General features: G+C 46.5%; 1 protein-coding gene across 3 annotated transcripts in view; it reads left to right on the top strand.

Annotated features, from left to right (window-relative positions):
* CHST13 (carbohydrate sulfotransferase 13) overlaps positions 1-15770 on the top strand; it is a 79440-nt gene that overhangs the window by 42770 nt on the left and 20900 nt on the right. The window lies entirely within an intron of this gene.

The raw sequence follows: 15770 nt of genomic DNA, 5'->3' as shown, positions 1-15770 counted from the left end.
TTATGATATCCCACCCTGAGTCATCTCCCGGGCAGGACACCAAAGCATGCATTTTCTCTAAGGCCTCCTCCTCAGCATAGCAGGGTTCACTTCACGCAGCTAGGGCATCTCCTTGTGACTGCTCGGGTATTAGCCTCCACCAGAATGACGTGTTTCCTTTGTTTGCTCACGCAGTGCTGTCCCTCGCTTTCTGCGAACTCCCTCTTCATGACTCAGCCCTTTGGCCAGAGATCTCTGTAGTTCTCCCCTTCCACGGTAACAAATCCCATTGGACAATCCCCTTCAATGCTCCACCCAGACTGTGCTGCTTTCCCAGCATCCGGTAGGGGAACCTAGCTCACCCACTACTCCAGGTTCCAGCCCAAGCACCCTATGCCCAACACTCAGTCAGCTCTAGCTCTGTCCTTGTTGCCGTTTCCTTGGGCTCTTTCCTGCCTTTCTTCCCCATCACCTGGCCCACCTCTGAGTTTACCACTGGAGCTTTCTCTACTCCCCATGGCTACTTCCTCTCTTGGCTTCTCACCGGAATCTGTAATCCGAGGCAGGATCCCTGGGCTTGCTCCCTATTAGAACTTTTCCTTGTTACCTCCTCAGTTTCGTCCTCTCTATAGAGTCAGATCAGAGCTCTTCCCTGCAGCCCCTCTCCTAACACCAACTTCCTCTCTTTATAAGCCTGTCCCAGATTCTTCCCAAGTTTGGCTTCATTATCATCCTTAGCAATCTGTGGCTCCTGTCCAGCTGCAAGTTTAGGTTGATTGGCCCGTTTTACCTATTCAGGCCTTATGTGGGGTAGACAGGACACAGCTAATCACAACCCCATCTTGCCTTGGCCTCCCTGATGGCTTTGATGCTCCAGTGCATTGATCCTATTTGAGAGAGATTGATCTGGCCAGCTTGGGAATACATTATATGGCGGGATGCTGGAAAAAGAGGGTTGGGGAGTTCCATTAGCAGTTAAAACACTGGCATTTTCAGACAGACCGCTATCCCCAAGGAGGATGTGAGTTTTGAGTAACCAACTAACTTACATACTGAAAATATTAGAGCTGTATCCGAGCCACCAAGTGTGTACTTTGATCCCTAATCTGTAAAGTTTGGATGAGTTTTGACTCTGGCCTTTTGGCTTAATCCATTATTAGGATGGGAACCAGCTGGAAAGTTTGGGTCCAGATTTGCTTCCTCTGTGTTGAGGAATATCTGGATCTGTACTTTGGTTGCTTTTGCTTTTTGCTTTGCTTTGTCATGAGGCTTTGCGCTCAGCCCTAGAGAGGAAAATCAGGCAGATACTGCACTGGATCTTTTTCCCCAGGCAGTGAGCCGAGATTTGTCAGCACAAAATCCATTTGCAATCATAGGAGCGGAATAGTCAGGTTCTTCCTACTCACTCCTTCAGGTGAGAAGTCGATGTTGATGATTTGGTTCTTCACCCACCTAAGGAAGGATCTGCACAGAGAGAAGAATTGCTATAGCAGATTGGACCACTATTCCATTGTATCACATCTGCAGCAATATCCAGTTGCTCTTCAGTAACACGCCTAGCCAGCGGGGGTGTACTGTCTATGTAAGCTCCCTCTGACTGGGGTTGATTACTCTTACAAGTCTTACCTAAGCATTTGCAGATACAAATGTTGTAGTCGTTGGTCATAAAAATGATCCCTCTGTCTATAAAGTCCAGTTGTAACATGACTCCTATCTCAAGTGCATCTACTTAGTGACACTGAACATGCCGATGGGAAAGATTAAACTGATATGATGCCAAACTATGTTTACCTTTTGAGACTCTCATTAGCCCTCTGACATCTGGGTGATGAGCCTCAGCTGTGAGGCGCTTCTATGTATCTTGTCCCTTTGCTTGGAGAACAGAATATCCTGTTTGGAAGGATGCAAATCGGGATTGGGCAAGAAGGAAGAGTGTGAAGTGGGTTGTGCCCACAAAAGCTCATGATAGTATTTATATTGTGTTAGTCTCTAAGGTGCTTCAGGACCATTGTTGTTTTTTTTAGTTACAGACTAACTGGATACCCCTCTGAGGCTGTTGCACACAAACACTTGCATGTTAGTGACATCCTGTGGTTTAAGGTAGGGGCGGGAAAATGCATTTTCTGGGAGGAGGTCACGAGCCAGTGAGGCCAGTGTTACAAGAAAAGCTTCAATGAAATCCAATAAATTTCACTTCCTATGTCCTGCACCCTGGGAAGATTGTTGTGCTTATAGATCTCCAAGGAATGTTTGAATGTATCACCCCAAGCACATGGTACACTGGATTTTTAGAAAAAAATAATTTAATAAGCAAATGCCTTTTTATGTTGGCTCTTTAGAATCACTAAATTATCAAAGTGGGCCAGCTCATCAGTTTTTTTTTCAGGAGGTGGCTCTCTTATTCCAAAATCAGAATGACAATTGCATTTTTATTAAGTGACTTTTTCAGAGGTGCTGATCAGCTGCATCTCCCATTGACTATAGCTATGAATGAATGTGCTCAGCACTTCTGAGAATTGAGGCCCATGTCTCTAGTTCTTGTGGTTGTAGAGATAATTTTCCGGCAAGTGAACCTGATATGAACCTGTGTAGGGAAGTGGTGCCTGATTTTGCAGTCAGCCTGAAATAATAACTCTGAGAGAACTGAACTGCTTCTATTAATGCCAGTGAGGCCTAAACTCTGAAGACTAACATTGGCAATTTAAACGCCCAAAATGTTGCCCTTTTTCACAACCGATCAAAGCACACAGGAAAGGAGTCAATTATATTATGAAGACCAGCACAGTGCACTGTGATTGGTGTCTGTCTTTGATGTGTTGAGTGGAAGGAGTTTGGATTGTAGATGGAATTTCGATGAGTGCCACTCCTTTTCCACTTCCTCAATTTATCTGCAGTTTTAAGAGTATTTATAAACAAACAAAAAGACTTTGGGTATAGACCAGTGTTTCTCAAAGAGGGCCCCATGGCCCACTTTGAGAGAGCTACTAATGGGTTGCTCTGGTTTGTTTATGTAAAGTCTCCACAGCCACAGAGCCTTGCAGCTCCCATTGACCCTGGTTCACTGTTTCCAGCCAAATGGAGCTTGGGAAGCCACTATGCATAGATCATAGGTTATATACAATATTCATTGTACACGAATGGACCATCACCCTGGAAAAATGCTGTTGGTGCATTTTCCACATACAGCATCATAGCTTCTAGACATCAGCTGGAACATGTACTCCAGCCACCATTCAAAATGTCCAGATTTTTTGCTTAATTGTGTAGAGCTATTGTTTTTAGTTTTAATTCCCATTCGATTTTAGAATTGACAATGGGATAATCACTAAACAGCAACTACAGATCTGTTTTTCCCTCATTGAATAATACCGTTTCAGGCTCCTCAAATTGGAACACAGTGTTAATAGCCATTTTACTGATGCAGTTACTTTAACAAGGAAGTTGCTTCAGTGCATTGATGCTTTTTTTTTCTTCTTTTAATCTTGGGTTTTCCATTTGGAATTCACCTGTCCACTCAAACCATGACTCCCCAAACTTGCTCACATATTTCAGGGGATGGAGGAAAGTAGCAAAGTTTGGCAAAAGTAATCAGTGTGGTCCAATGGCCATCAAGGATGCCAAAGTAATCTTAAATTCTAATTCCAGTTGTGCCACTGACTTATTCTGTGGTTTCAAGCAGACCAATGAATCCTTGTTCCTCCATTTTCCTGTCTTAAAAAGGATGTGAAAATACTTGCCTTTAGTAACACACATTGAGATCTGTGAAAGGAAAGTACTAAGAATTCTTACGTATTTCAGAAAAGTGGAGGGCATCTTTGGAAACAGCTGTGTCACAGTGCTGTTCCAGTCCAGCAGAGCTCTACTGATGCACCTCAGTCCTGACCTTCAGACCCCTCCTATTCCACATTGATCGCTCTAAGCAGTAGCTTTTATTTGCACGTGAGGCCAGGCACAGAACAGTAAACTCATTTTATTTGGCACCTAAACTTGCATTGGAATGCAGGTCTGCTGAATAAAGGCTGGTCTACTGTGCCTCTTCACCGTTTTTTCCTTTCTCTCATTTTTGTATCTTGTTCCAACTGTTGACTAAGAAAAGAGAGAAGCTGCCCCCAGTAAGGATGACTTGAGGCTTGCCATAAAAATGGTGTCTTCTACAATACAAGCAGTTCCTCTCAAGCGCCTTTCATGCTCTCTGCCTCCAGGATTCACAGGCCATAATTAATGCCCAAGGCCATAATTTCTGGCTGCCAGTGACAGCTATCATTTCTTCTCTTTTTAGGCCTTGCATAGACACAACAGGAAATGAGGGCTACAGGGAGCGTGTATTGGGCAACAATATGGAAATCTTGCTTCTACCAGAATTAACCCTATAGACAATCTGTCTGTGTGTGTCTCTCTCTCTCTCTTTTCTTCCCTGGCTGGCACGCTTCAAAATGCGCATTTTCTAACGACTGAAGGCTTGGTTCCTGCGGCAGAACACTGTACTGTTCAGGCAGGAACTAGACTGCATGCACCTGGATGGGAGGTAGATCTCGTTTATTCCCATTTTACTTAAGAGGTAACGGAGGCAAACAGACATTTAAGGTCCTGATATTAGATCCACAAGTTCTACTGGGACTTGGGGCATTCCGCCCCTTTGTTAATCAAGTTGGCAATGACTTGCCCAGGATGTTGGTGTGGTGCTAAGGACAGAACCAGATTCATAGTACTGTGCATAATAATAATTATCAAGCCCTACTTCTACTATAGTACTTTTCACCTATAGACATTGGAGCATTTTTCAAGGGAAGTAATTAGTGATATCCCCCTTTTTACAGATGAGGGAAATGGGGGCACAGAGAGGGGAAGTGACTTGTCCCAGCGTCACCCAACAAGCCAGGGTCAGAGCCATAAATAGAACCCAGATCTCTTGGGTCTCAGGCCAGTTTGTTAGCTTCTGAGTCACACTTCCCCTTTGTTAACCAGAAACCCATATCTCCTCCCCTGAAAGCCAAACTGAAACCTTGTAATCCGAACATTGGCTACTAGGATCAAAGAGAATCTGGGTTTGAATCACCACTGATGTTGGTTCTGCCCAGCCAATGTCAACCTCATTTTCCAATTTCTAGCTTTATATAGGCATGATTCCAGTCCATGTTTCTGAAAACACCATCTGCATCTTCAGAACTCTGACAGCCCTTTTTTTGTAGCATTGCTTGGTCTTGGGTATGGGGTGGAAAGACTTCTGATTTTTCCATCCTCTCTCTTTTTTCTTACCTTCTCCTGAGAGGCCTGGCAAGTAGTTTCTTCAGGATTTCTCTGCCTAGCAATTAGGGATGCAAAATCTGTGCAATTAGTTAACCAGTTACACATTATGTTTAACCAGATAACCAATTAAGCAGGAGTGGGTGAGGCAACTGGAATGCCTCTCCTCCACTCCCATCACGAGTGAGGGCTGGTCCAGTCCCTGCTGGGTAACTGTAACCATCCCTACTAGCAATTAGCAGCAGGGGTTAGTCAATCGCTGTGGAGATTAAACAGAAAGTAAAACAAGTTGGGTTGAGTGCAAGCAGAAGTAGATCAGTTCCCTGGCCTTGTTGTGTTGCTAAATATACTGTCACGTCAGTACACTGAAGAGGACAGGGTTGGAATTGGGTCTCTGAAACTGGTGGAGATACTAACAGTGCTATAGAAAAAGCAAATGGATGTGAGACCAGTAGGTTGTGAGGGTATGTATAGAAGATACAGTCACCAGAAAGCTTGGTGTTTTGTTCTTCCGTTAATAGAATTGACCCCATGTAGACTGTGCTGGAGGCTGTTTACGACATGCTTTACTCAAACTACACCAACCTTACCTCTCACAAGATGCTACAGTAAGTTCATCAACTTCAGCTGTACTAATTATATAGCTGAAGTGATGTAGATTAGATTGATGGCGGGGATTAGCGTAGACAAGGTCTAAGGATGTGTAGGATTGGTGTAAGGCTCAAGACTTAATCTGAGTGACTAATTACTAAGGTAGCAGTTGTGGAAAACCCTCTGCTAATTTTCCCTGCCTAGTGATTAATGGACCAGAAAGCCTAGATATAAATTCATATCAGTGCAAGCTTTGTTATCCAGCATTAACTGGAAAACTTGGTTAACCAGCATAGCCCCCAGCCACAATGCTGCCGTGTCTTCAGGCGCATGTGCCTGATTCCGGCCTCTTCAGCTGGCTATTGCGGGGCTTCTGACAGCCAGCACTGCCTGCTGATGTCATCAGCAGGCACCTCCTACCCCTTGGGCCTGCCTCGAGCTTCTGGGAGCCAGATCTGCCGAGAGGGGGCAAGGGCAGAGCAATAAACTTTATTATCCAACCCATTCAGTTAACAGCCAACCCCATAAGTGCCGGGTAACAAAAGCGTTCCCTGCATATGATGATAACCATGCATCAATCTGTGTCTACCTCGAACCTCTTCAGCTGCAAATGGACTGCCTACCTCGGGCTCTCCAAAATTCACAGCTTCCTTGGTGACAGAACTCAGATCTTCCCATTACAAAAATGCTCCTTGAGGAGAATCTCTCTTAGCTGTTAGCAGTGTAGGACCAATGTCACGGAGCTGAGCAGTTCCCATTCTGTCCCATACAGGGTAGTGGGTCACCAGCCCATTCATTACAATTATTCTTATCGCTTATTTAGCCCTCCCTCTCCTGACTACTGGCTGGCAAATGCTCACAGGGCTCCCTTTAGATATTATGCTATTGATTCCCAGAGAATCTGTCTCTCTGATGCTGCTGCTGTCTCGTCTCTTCAGCAGCACTGCAGTGCAGGGAAAGCCTGTTATTGCTGACAGCCATGATGTCATCTCCTGCTGCTCACTGGTATTGGCCTGGGTTTCTGGAGAACCGTCAACCTCTTTCCCTCCCCTTGGATCGCTTCCCTGGAGCACATGAATCTGCTCTGTAAAACAGATGCTGAGAGAGCTGGGGGGACATGGCGCCATTGGAGGGCTGTTTGCCATCTCTTTGTTTCAGCTCTGAAACCTCCTAGCTCCTCCTCAGTTGAACAGTAGGTCCTGGCAGCAGGCCCTCAAAGAACTTTTCCCGGCTTGCTATGCATTGCCTGCTCGTGCATGTTGGACAGAGGATGTGGATGTTTTTCTCTTGTCTGTGGTCCAGTATTTTCTTTGTGTGCCCCTGGCTTGCCCAGAGCAGTGAGGGATTCCAGATCCTGCATGGGGACATCTGTCTAAACCCCCATCCCATATGTGTTCACTGCGGCATTGCACTCGCTGTTTCAGTTCCTGTTGGTTGGTTCCAGACTGCTGTTCATGCTGCGGGTACAGCCCAGCCCCTCTCTCTCACTCATTCTCTCCTGTGCACGCAGCCAAATCCTGGTGTGCTGATGGAATCTTGACACTGAGTCCACGCCAATGTGGTGGTTCCAGAGATGAAAGAAGAGAACTTAAACATGGGTAGTTATTCCAGTGAGCCTCTCCTGTTTATTGTTAATAAACACTCATTGCTTCCTACATATTCCACAGAGCTTGCAAGAATTGCCAGACTAAGACATTTATCTAATATATCTAGTTTGATATCCTGCAGCTGATGTTACTTAGTTACAGGGTGATACCAGAGCCCAACAGACCTCTTGTGCCTGTAACAGTTTGCCCACTCTGCAGAAACTGCCCTTGGTACTTCTGAGGAAGGAAAAATACAGAAATAAAAGATGATGTAAAGCCCTTCTCTGGGGCCAGTCAGAATTATCAGCAGGAAAAAAAATCCCCTCTTACTTCAAAAAGATGCTGTACAGCTTCAATGATGGGACTGTGCAACAAGGAGGGAAGAGGGTGGAAGATTTCTTACTGACCAAGCTAGTGATCAGCTTCTGCCAGGAAGCATGGGGATTGATAACTCTCTTAATGTCTTTTTCTTAGTCTCACTGTGTAAGTTGTTCTTTGTCACATAAAAAATGGAATCCTTTTTTTAACTTACTAAATAATTTCACTCAGTTACGTCTTGCACCAGTGAGTTCCACAGGTTAATTATATGCCATGGAAATAATTTCATTTCTTTATTCATCTTTAAACTTCTCATTTAGATTATTCAAGGGTTCTCTCATTATTTCATTGAGAATATTTCAACGAGACTTTGCTATACCGGGCTCTGTTCAGCAGCTTTGGAGAGGCCAGCCTTTTCTGTGACTGACATTATTAAAAAATTTAAATAACTAATAGTCTTGCAGCACCTTAGAGACTAACACAAAATGTAGATGGTATCATGAGCTTTTGTGGGCACAACCCACTTCTTCAGATGAATGGAGTTAAGAGGCCCAGTTTCCAAATAAATAGGGAAAGAGAAGGAAAAAAGGGGAAAAAAATACAATTAGTGTCCATGCTAAGTGAAACTGATAGAGTGGGTACTAAGTGCTTGGTTTTTTTTATGTCATTAGGATATGGAATGTAGCAGCCATCCATGCAAGGTCTCTGTTTAAACCTTTGTTGCAGATATCAAATTTGTAAATGAAATAAAGTTCTGCAGCCTCCCTTTCAAGCTGTTTTTTTTAAAATTGACTTGCAATAATACGGTAACTTTGAGATCCATTAATGGTATCCAGGCAGGTTAAAATGTTCCCCAGCAGGTTTCTGTGTTACCCTTTTGAATATCTGATTTGTGTCCATTAATCCTTTCTCCTAGAGACTGTCCAATTTGGCCAATATACATGGCAGAAGGGCATTGCTGGTACTTGATGGCCAGCGTTAAACCAGCTAATTTTTCAAAGCATTCCCTTAGATATCAGCCTCCTGTTAATACCTCTGCTGAGTCCATTGATTAATAAGCCTAGAAATTTCTTGGTTAAATTGATTTCCTTCTCCTTTCCAAAAAGAGTGAAGTGAAACACTGATCCTCAGAACAATTATTGCTATCAAACTGCTGCAGAATAACAGCTTCTGTGTTCAGTGAAATATTAGTAGAAATTGCAATGAGGGTTGATTGGTTTATTGTTTTGAAAGCTCTACAGGGAAGATTGAAAGCAGCAGTAGCACAGAAAGCTCTAAAAAAATACCTGTATTTATTTCTAGTCTCTGATCACATGGTGGGGATGGATTAGCTTTGTTTTTTTGACAAGTGTTTTCTCTGCTCCTCCTCATCTTTCCCCAGCCCCACACCTGCTGTGTCTCTTCTGTCCCCTCTTCCCAGTCTCTGGGGAAGAAAAGGCCATAAACTTTGTAATCAATTAAAGTACCATCCCCTTCTGCCCCTGCACTTTAGAAAAGTTTGGCACTGGATCCCAACTTTTATCTTGGTCCCATCCTCACCTTTCACCTCTCTTCCTCATTGACTTCCAAGTTGTCTGAGAAATGCAGTGAGGAAGTGCAGGAGTGTGAGGGTTTCTTCTCTCTAGGAACTGGATCTAGCTGGCTAAACCATATCCCTGCATATAGAAACAACTGTGGGTGTGCGAAACCTTTCAGGGATTTGTGTGTGCAAAATGGGCTGGATGTGGAATCTGGAAAAGCCACTAATGGGCTGTGAAGTCAGAACTGGAGAAAACGTTATGGTCTTGGAGTGGTCTCCATGATGGAGTATCCATGGTATTTGTGTCTGTGATCCCAAAATAGAGAGGGGGTCCATTAATCTACCCTATTTTTCCACTCTGTCACAACTATTCCGTTACCTTTTGGCTCCATCCTCGTCCTCAATCCCCTAGAGACCAGAGGCCATACAGCAAAGGTACTTCCTGCCCGGGAACTGAGCCACTATAAGAGACCCAGCAGAACTGTGAGGCCTTTTTCTTCCACTCAGTCTCCTGAAATGAAGCCAAGGTAACAATAAATGGTCAGAAATACTATTCCCCACCTGCCCCCTCCTCTAATTCATGGTTCATCCCAAACTGAATGGAAGAAACAGATTTGTATAAAAACCAGAGGATTTCTTCTCCTCTAGTCATGTATTTGGTTACCAGTTCAAGGCTCAGTCCGTGTATTTTACCCAGCGTTCAATAAGAAGCCACTTGAGAGTTCAGCGTAGGTCTGTGTCTGCTTTGGATTGTGTGGGGGGAATTGTCTGTAGGGGAGTTCAGGACTGGAAAGGCTGGGGGCTGGTAGGGCAGCATTGAAGTACATGAACTGAGCTGTTGGCAGGAGTTGATTCCAAGAGTAGGAGAGCGGGGGGGCAGGAGGGTGCTGTAGCTCAGGAGCTAGGAAGCTTCCTTTGAGCCACTGTTGGGAATGCGGGAGGCAGACTCGAGGTCAGAGAAGCAGGGGGTGTTGCAGGTTTGGAATCATTGTTAAAAGATACACAGTGGAACCCCTGTAAAGTAAACTTCGATTCAGTGACTTCTGCTGTCAATAGAACGACTGGCAGTGTTTCAGTGCTTGGTGCCATCACCTATTGCTCTGTATTGTTGCTCCCCCATTCTGTCTGACTACAAGGCCTGTGTCCTGTTGATTCTCTCTCAATCTGCCATCGTGTGAGTTGCTAAATCCTGCCACTTGCCTCTGATGTTGCAACTCCAACCCCGTCTCCAGGAGACCGAACACATGACGGTCAATTGGCAGCTGTGTGACTTCAAAGCTCCTGTCCTGGTGGGACAGTGAGCGAGGTCTAGCTGAGCCACTTGTGTCTACGCACTGCCCATTCACTGGGGGTTTAAAACTCTGCCGAAAGCATTGCTGCAGGTGGGACTTGGATGCATGACTGTCCCAGCTGGGCAGCCCATCTCATTTTCTTCTTGGGAATTAGTGTAAAGCAAACAGAAGTTTTCTGGGTTACGAGGCTTCCTGTGGGCTGTGTGCTTGTAAAATCTGAATTGGTCCTGGCTTCAGCCATGAATGTTGAGCAAGGGACTAGTCTGAGGATGGTGTAATTGCTTGTGAAAACAAAACCAGGAGAGAGACGCAAAATGTTGCAATCTAACTGCTGTCCACTGGCAGCTCAGGGCGGCTCTAAGACCCCCCCCTCCACCAGCATGTCGACAACCGTCTTTAAGAACACACCATATGTGCCCTGTTACCACACTAGGCCGGGTGTTGCAGGTGTCTGTGGAAGGGGGGTGTCCTGAGCCAGAGCCTGCACTAGTGATTTGGGGATTTCTGGGTGGCACTGCAGCACTCAGTGCAGGATAGGGTCTAAATTGCAATTGCTTCAATGGCTTTTGCTGCTGTTGCCTTCAAAGGTACTGGTAGCAATGAAAAACTATGCCCACATGTACACCCTGCCTCAGGAGCACTATGCTACTGGAGAGCCGATCTGCTCTGCCCACAACTCCAGCCAATCCCCGCACACCCCTCTGGCTGGCCCTGTGTTGGGGAAGGGGCTCTGGCCAATTGAGCCTCCAGAGCTGGCTCTGCATCTGACCTGCAGGACCTCTGTACCAGTGTATTCATGGGGGGGTCCTTATACTGATGCTAAAGCCCCCTTTTCTCCAGCTTAGCTACACTGAGCCATGTGTATTCTTGGGCTTCACGTCAACCTCAGCAGCTATGGTACGTATGGCTCTGATCCCAAAATAGAGAGGGGTCCATTAATCTCTCCTGGTTTTCTACACTGTCCCACTGTGGTACAGTTATTTCCTGCAGCTAGAAATGTGACTGTTTTGCAAGCATGTTATTTTCCAAAGCAAATCCCTCCCTGCTGTTTTGAATTAAAGGCAGTGCCGGCCCTCAAAAGCAACCAGAGTGCATCCCCCACAATCAGTGGGCACCTAATATTGCCAACCCCACACATTCAAAAATCACGAGTCAGGCTCACTTAACATAAGATTGGCATTAAAATCTTGAGATTACATAGACACATTAGATTTGTTTTGTATTTTCCATATGATTTTAGGGCCTTTAAGGTGCACTGGGGTCACATTTTGAAGCTTTGCTCCCCAGCTACAAGGGCTAGACACGTGCTTTCTCTTTAAGAATGCAGACTGAGAACTTCGCACATCCACCTGACTCCAGGGGCTGGGTCTTTAAGGAAGATAATAAGCATCATGAGACTCATGATAAAATCACGAGAACTGGCAACGCTGCTACAATAGCAAGCCCGTGTGAGTGGCCTGATACTCATGAGCGGGGCTTGACAAACTGTAGAATCTACTCGCCTGAGGGGAGTAGATTTCAGACGTGCACCCCATTTCCCAGAGGTGCGCGCATGCGCAATATGGCTCTTGTGCAGTGCGGGGCTGGCGAGCGACTTTCGCCACCGTTTGTCAAGCTCTGCTCATGAGCAACTCTATAATAATGAACCAGAGCAATAAACCCTCTTGGGAAACAGCCTTGCAGTTTCAGATTTTCGCAGGGTTTTACTTAAAAGATATTTTATTTCTTCTTTGTAACAACAAGATTTTAAACAGTGGAACCATTTGCCTTTCATTTGCAAATGACTTCGCTCCTTGGGCAAGTGTCCCAGTAGGGTGCTGGGTGCCTCAGGTCTGCCCCTCTTCTCTGGCCACCACAGATATTGCTACATCAACTTGTGGACTAACGGATACACTGGATGGAGGAACCTAGCACCACTGTCAGTTATTTCTGGTTAAGGAACTCCTTAATCATCTTGTGCTGCAGGAAGTATAATTTCCTGTGTGGGTCTGGATTTAGCAGTGGTTTTGTGATAAGACCTTAACGTCTGGTCTTTCCCTTAAAAAGAAAAATAGTTGTATTTCAAAAGGACTATGGTTGGGTATCCTAGATCACAAATTACCTAGCTGAAAATAGGTCTATGTACAAACCCTAATATGAGAATTATTTTCATGCTTTAACCTCTTTGAGACAAGTTTTCTTTTCCCTTTAAAATGTTCCTGCAGCAATTATCATCTGCTGCTGAACTTTTCAGGGTGTCCTTGTGTTATGGAGAGGGTCAAGTTACAGTATTTTCCAAGGCTGTATGGTGGGAGGTCACAAAGCTAGGGACCTGCATGGTAGAGTGCCCAGTGATGGCTTTTCAGGTTTGATCCTGTCTCCTGTTTTCACATGAGCAACCTCATTGACTGGGTTTGCAGCAGGTGTTGGCATCAGGCTGATTGGGATTCAGGCTGAATCAACACTGGAACTTTTATTCAATGGCATCCAAATTAGGGATGTTAAGGACTAGTCGACTATACGTTAAGCATTTGCTTATTGGATAGTCTGTCGACTAGTTTATTTCTCCCCCTCCCCCTTGCTGCCTCTATGAGAGAGGCAGAAAAGGGGTGGGGGGCAAGGGGTACTTCAAAGCGGCAGCACCGCACAGCTGAGCCAGGGATCAGCTGTGTGGTGCTGCCACTTTGAGCCCCCAAGCCAGCGTTTCAAAGGGGCAGCCATGGCACAGCTGATTTGTGGCTCAGCTGTGCGGCTCTGCCCCTTTAAAACACAGAAGTGCCATGGAGCCTGGGGTCAGCTGGGGACTTCCCAGCTAACCCCGGTTTCGAGTGGCATTTCCCCAGAACCCGGGGTCAGCTGAGGAGTTCCCAGCTGACGCTGGGCTCTGGGTGTGGACCCAGAATCAGCTGGGGACTGCCCTTTTGAAATGCGGAGGCGGTGGATCAGCTGTTCAGCCGCTGCCCCTTTGAAACGTTGCCTCTGCATTTCAAAGGGGCAGCCGTGGGCCCCGGGGTCAGCTGAGGAGTCACCAACTGATCCCGGCTCCGCACAGCATGCCAGTTCAGAATGGAGCCCAGGGTCAGCGGGAGACAGTCCCCCGCTGACCCCGGGCTCTATGGCTTTGAAATGCACAACAGCTGCCACTGGGGACTCTTGTGCATTTCAAAGCAGGCACTCTCATGCAGCCTGGAGTCAGTGGGACTTCCCGCTGTCCTGGGCACAGAGTTCTGCATTCCTCCTTTGAAATGCGCAAGAGTCCCCAGTGGCAGCTGTTGTGCATTTCAAAGCCATTGAGCCCGGGGTCAGCGGGGGACTGTCTCCCGCTGACTCCGGGCTCCATTCTGCACTGCATGCACTCCATTCTCCGCGGCCCACTGGGGGCTCTTGTACATTTCAAAGGAGGAATGCGGGAGTGCCTAGTTGAGTAGTCGATGGAAATTCCATCAACTAGTCAATTATCCGCAATACCATCCGGCGTGCCTGGGAAAACAATCCTCGCATGGTTTGTTCATTGATTGATTGGTAGGTAGGGTGGAGGATTCAGATATAAACTGTTACTTCTCATTTATCTCCCCATCCCATCAAAAAAATCTGATGGGATCTGGAATCAAGATCCAGGTTTTTAATCCATCTTTAGCAGTAGCAAAACATTTATAAGTCTCGGGGGGTAGCCATATTAGTCTGTAGAGGCAGGGGTATGTTCAGTGTATATAAGAGAGAGGAAGTCACTTGTCAAGTCTAGAACCACGGTTAAATGAAGACAATTAAGTCAGGGTGGATGTGGCTCATTTGAAGCATTTGATGAGCTGTGTGAATACCAAGAGAGTAGAAGTTGCCTTTGTAGTGAGAGAACCCTTTTACTTTTTTAAAGCCACTTTCAGCCCCAATATAAGCCAGAGCAGCTTCCCTTGACATCGCCTTCCTACAGGGCCAGATTTGCTCCTGTGCTAGGATAGTTAGCTGTTGCAATTAGCACCACTCATGCAGGGCATCCCCTGCCCTAGATGTACCTTTCTCTGCTTTTCTCTCTCTCCCCTCCACCCTGTGTCTTCCTCCTCCCTCTTCTTCTGTCCTGGGATCGGAGGGGGGTGATTTAACTTTAAGAGGGTTGAGCTAGAATTCCCCCTCTGCTCCTGATCCACTTTTTCCCTTTCCTTCCTGGGCCAGAGCAGGGCTGAGATTGTGTGGAGTAGAGTTTCTTTTTTCTCTCTAGGCCCCCTGATCAGCTCCACCCTGCTCCCCTTCTCCCTGAGCGCTCCTTCTGCCTCCTTACTGCACTGCAACAGGGGGAGGAGGATCAGAGAAGGAGACCAACAATTACTGTTTCCTTGTGACCACCGGAGGGTAGAACACCCAATGGAAGTTCTCCCCATTCTTCATGTTTAACCCAGGACGGGAGTGGGGCATTATAAAAGCTAGACGAGGGAGGAGGAATAGGACAGTGCTCTGGGGTGCCACCCAGGGCGGACTAGCAATCAAAATAGGCCCAGGAAATGGGTTGAGAATGGCCCACTTTTTCACATCAAAGAACTTTTTTTTAAATTTACTCTTTGACCCCCATTAGCCACATCCCCTGACTCCTATTAGCCAGGCCTCTGGATGACACACTCTCGGGGCAAGATGGGCACATGACCAGAAGTAAAAGGTGTCATGTGACCCCTCTACGGACTTTTCCTACCATCCTCCTACCAATAGGGATTAGTTTGGCCCCCGCCAATCCCCCCTCATGCAACTATCCTGCAATTGCATTATCCCACGGTGTGTGACATTAACTTGGGGGCAGAGAGGCTGGAGCTAGTGTTCCCTCTAAGAGTTTCCTCCCATGAGCAGAATGAATTTTGCACCAGAACTGAGTTCATGGAGCTTGTTTGGATGTGCCACTGTGGCACCCAAGTTATTAATATCTTATAAACCTCTACCTTTCCCCTCTGCTGCCATGTCTCCTCCCCTTGCTCCATCAGCTCCCCTGGTGCCTGCTGCCCCCCAACACCTCACCCTCCTCTGCTGTCCTGACTCGGACTCCTGCCCTTCTCACTGCCCTCAGCCCTCCTGAGACCTGCCCCCTTTCCACCAGCCCTTCTCTCCTCCCTGTGCCCACTCCTCCAGTAGCCCCACTCTGATTGTGTGAGCTACCTCTCCTCATCACCTCTCCTAACACCTCCCTCTACACACCTACCCTGCCTCTCTCCTCTGGTGCTGGTCCCTCCCCTGCAGGTGTTTGCCCTTCTGCTTCACCCCCGGAATCCCCGGCACCTGCACCCT

The sequence above is a fragment of the Pelodiscus sinensis genome, chromosome 11, assembly GCF_049634645.1.
Source record: "Pelodiscus sinensis isolate JC-2024 chromosome 11, ASM4963464v1, whole genome shotgun sequence".
NCBI lineage: Eukaryota > Metazoa > Chordata > Testudines > Trionychidae > Pelodiscus > Pelodiscus sinensis.
Note: the sequence above shows the minus strand (reverse complement) of the source record. Positions and strands in the feature narration are given on the sequence as shown.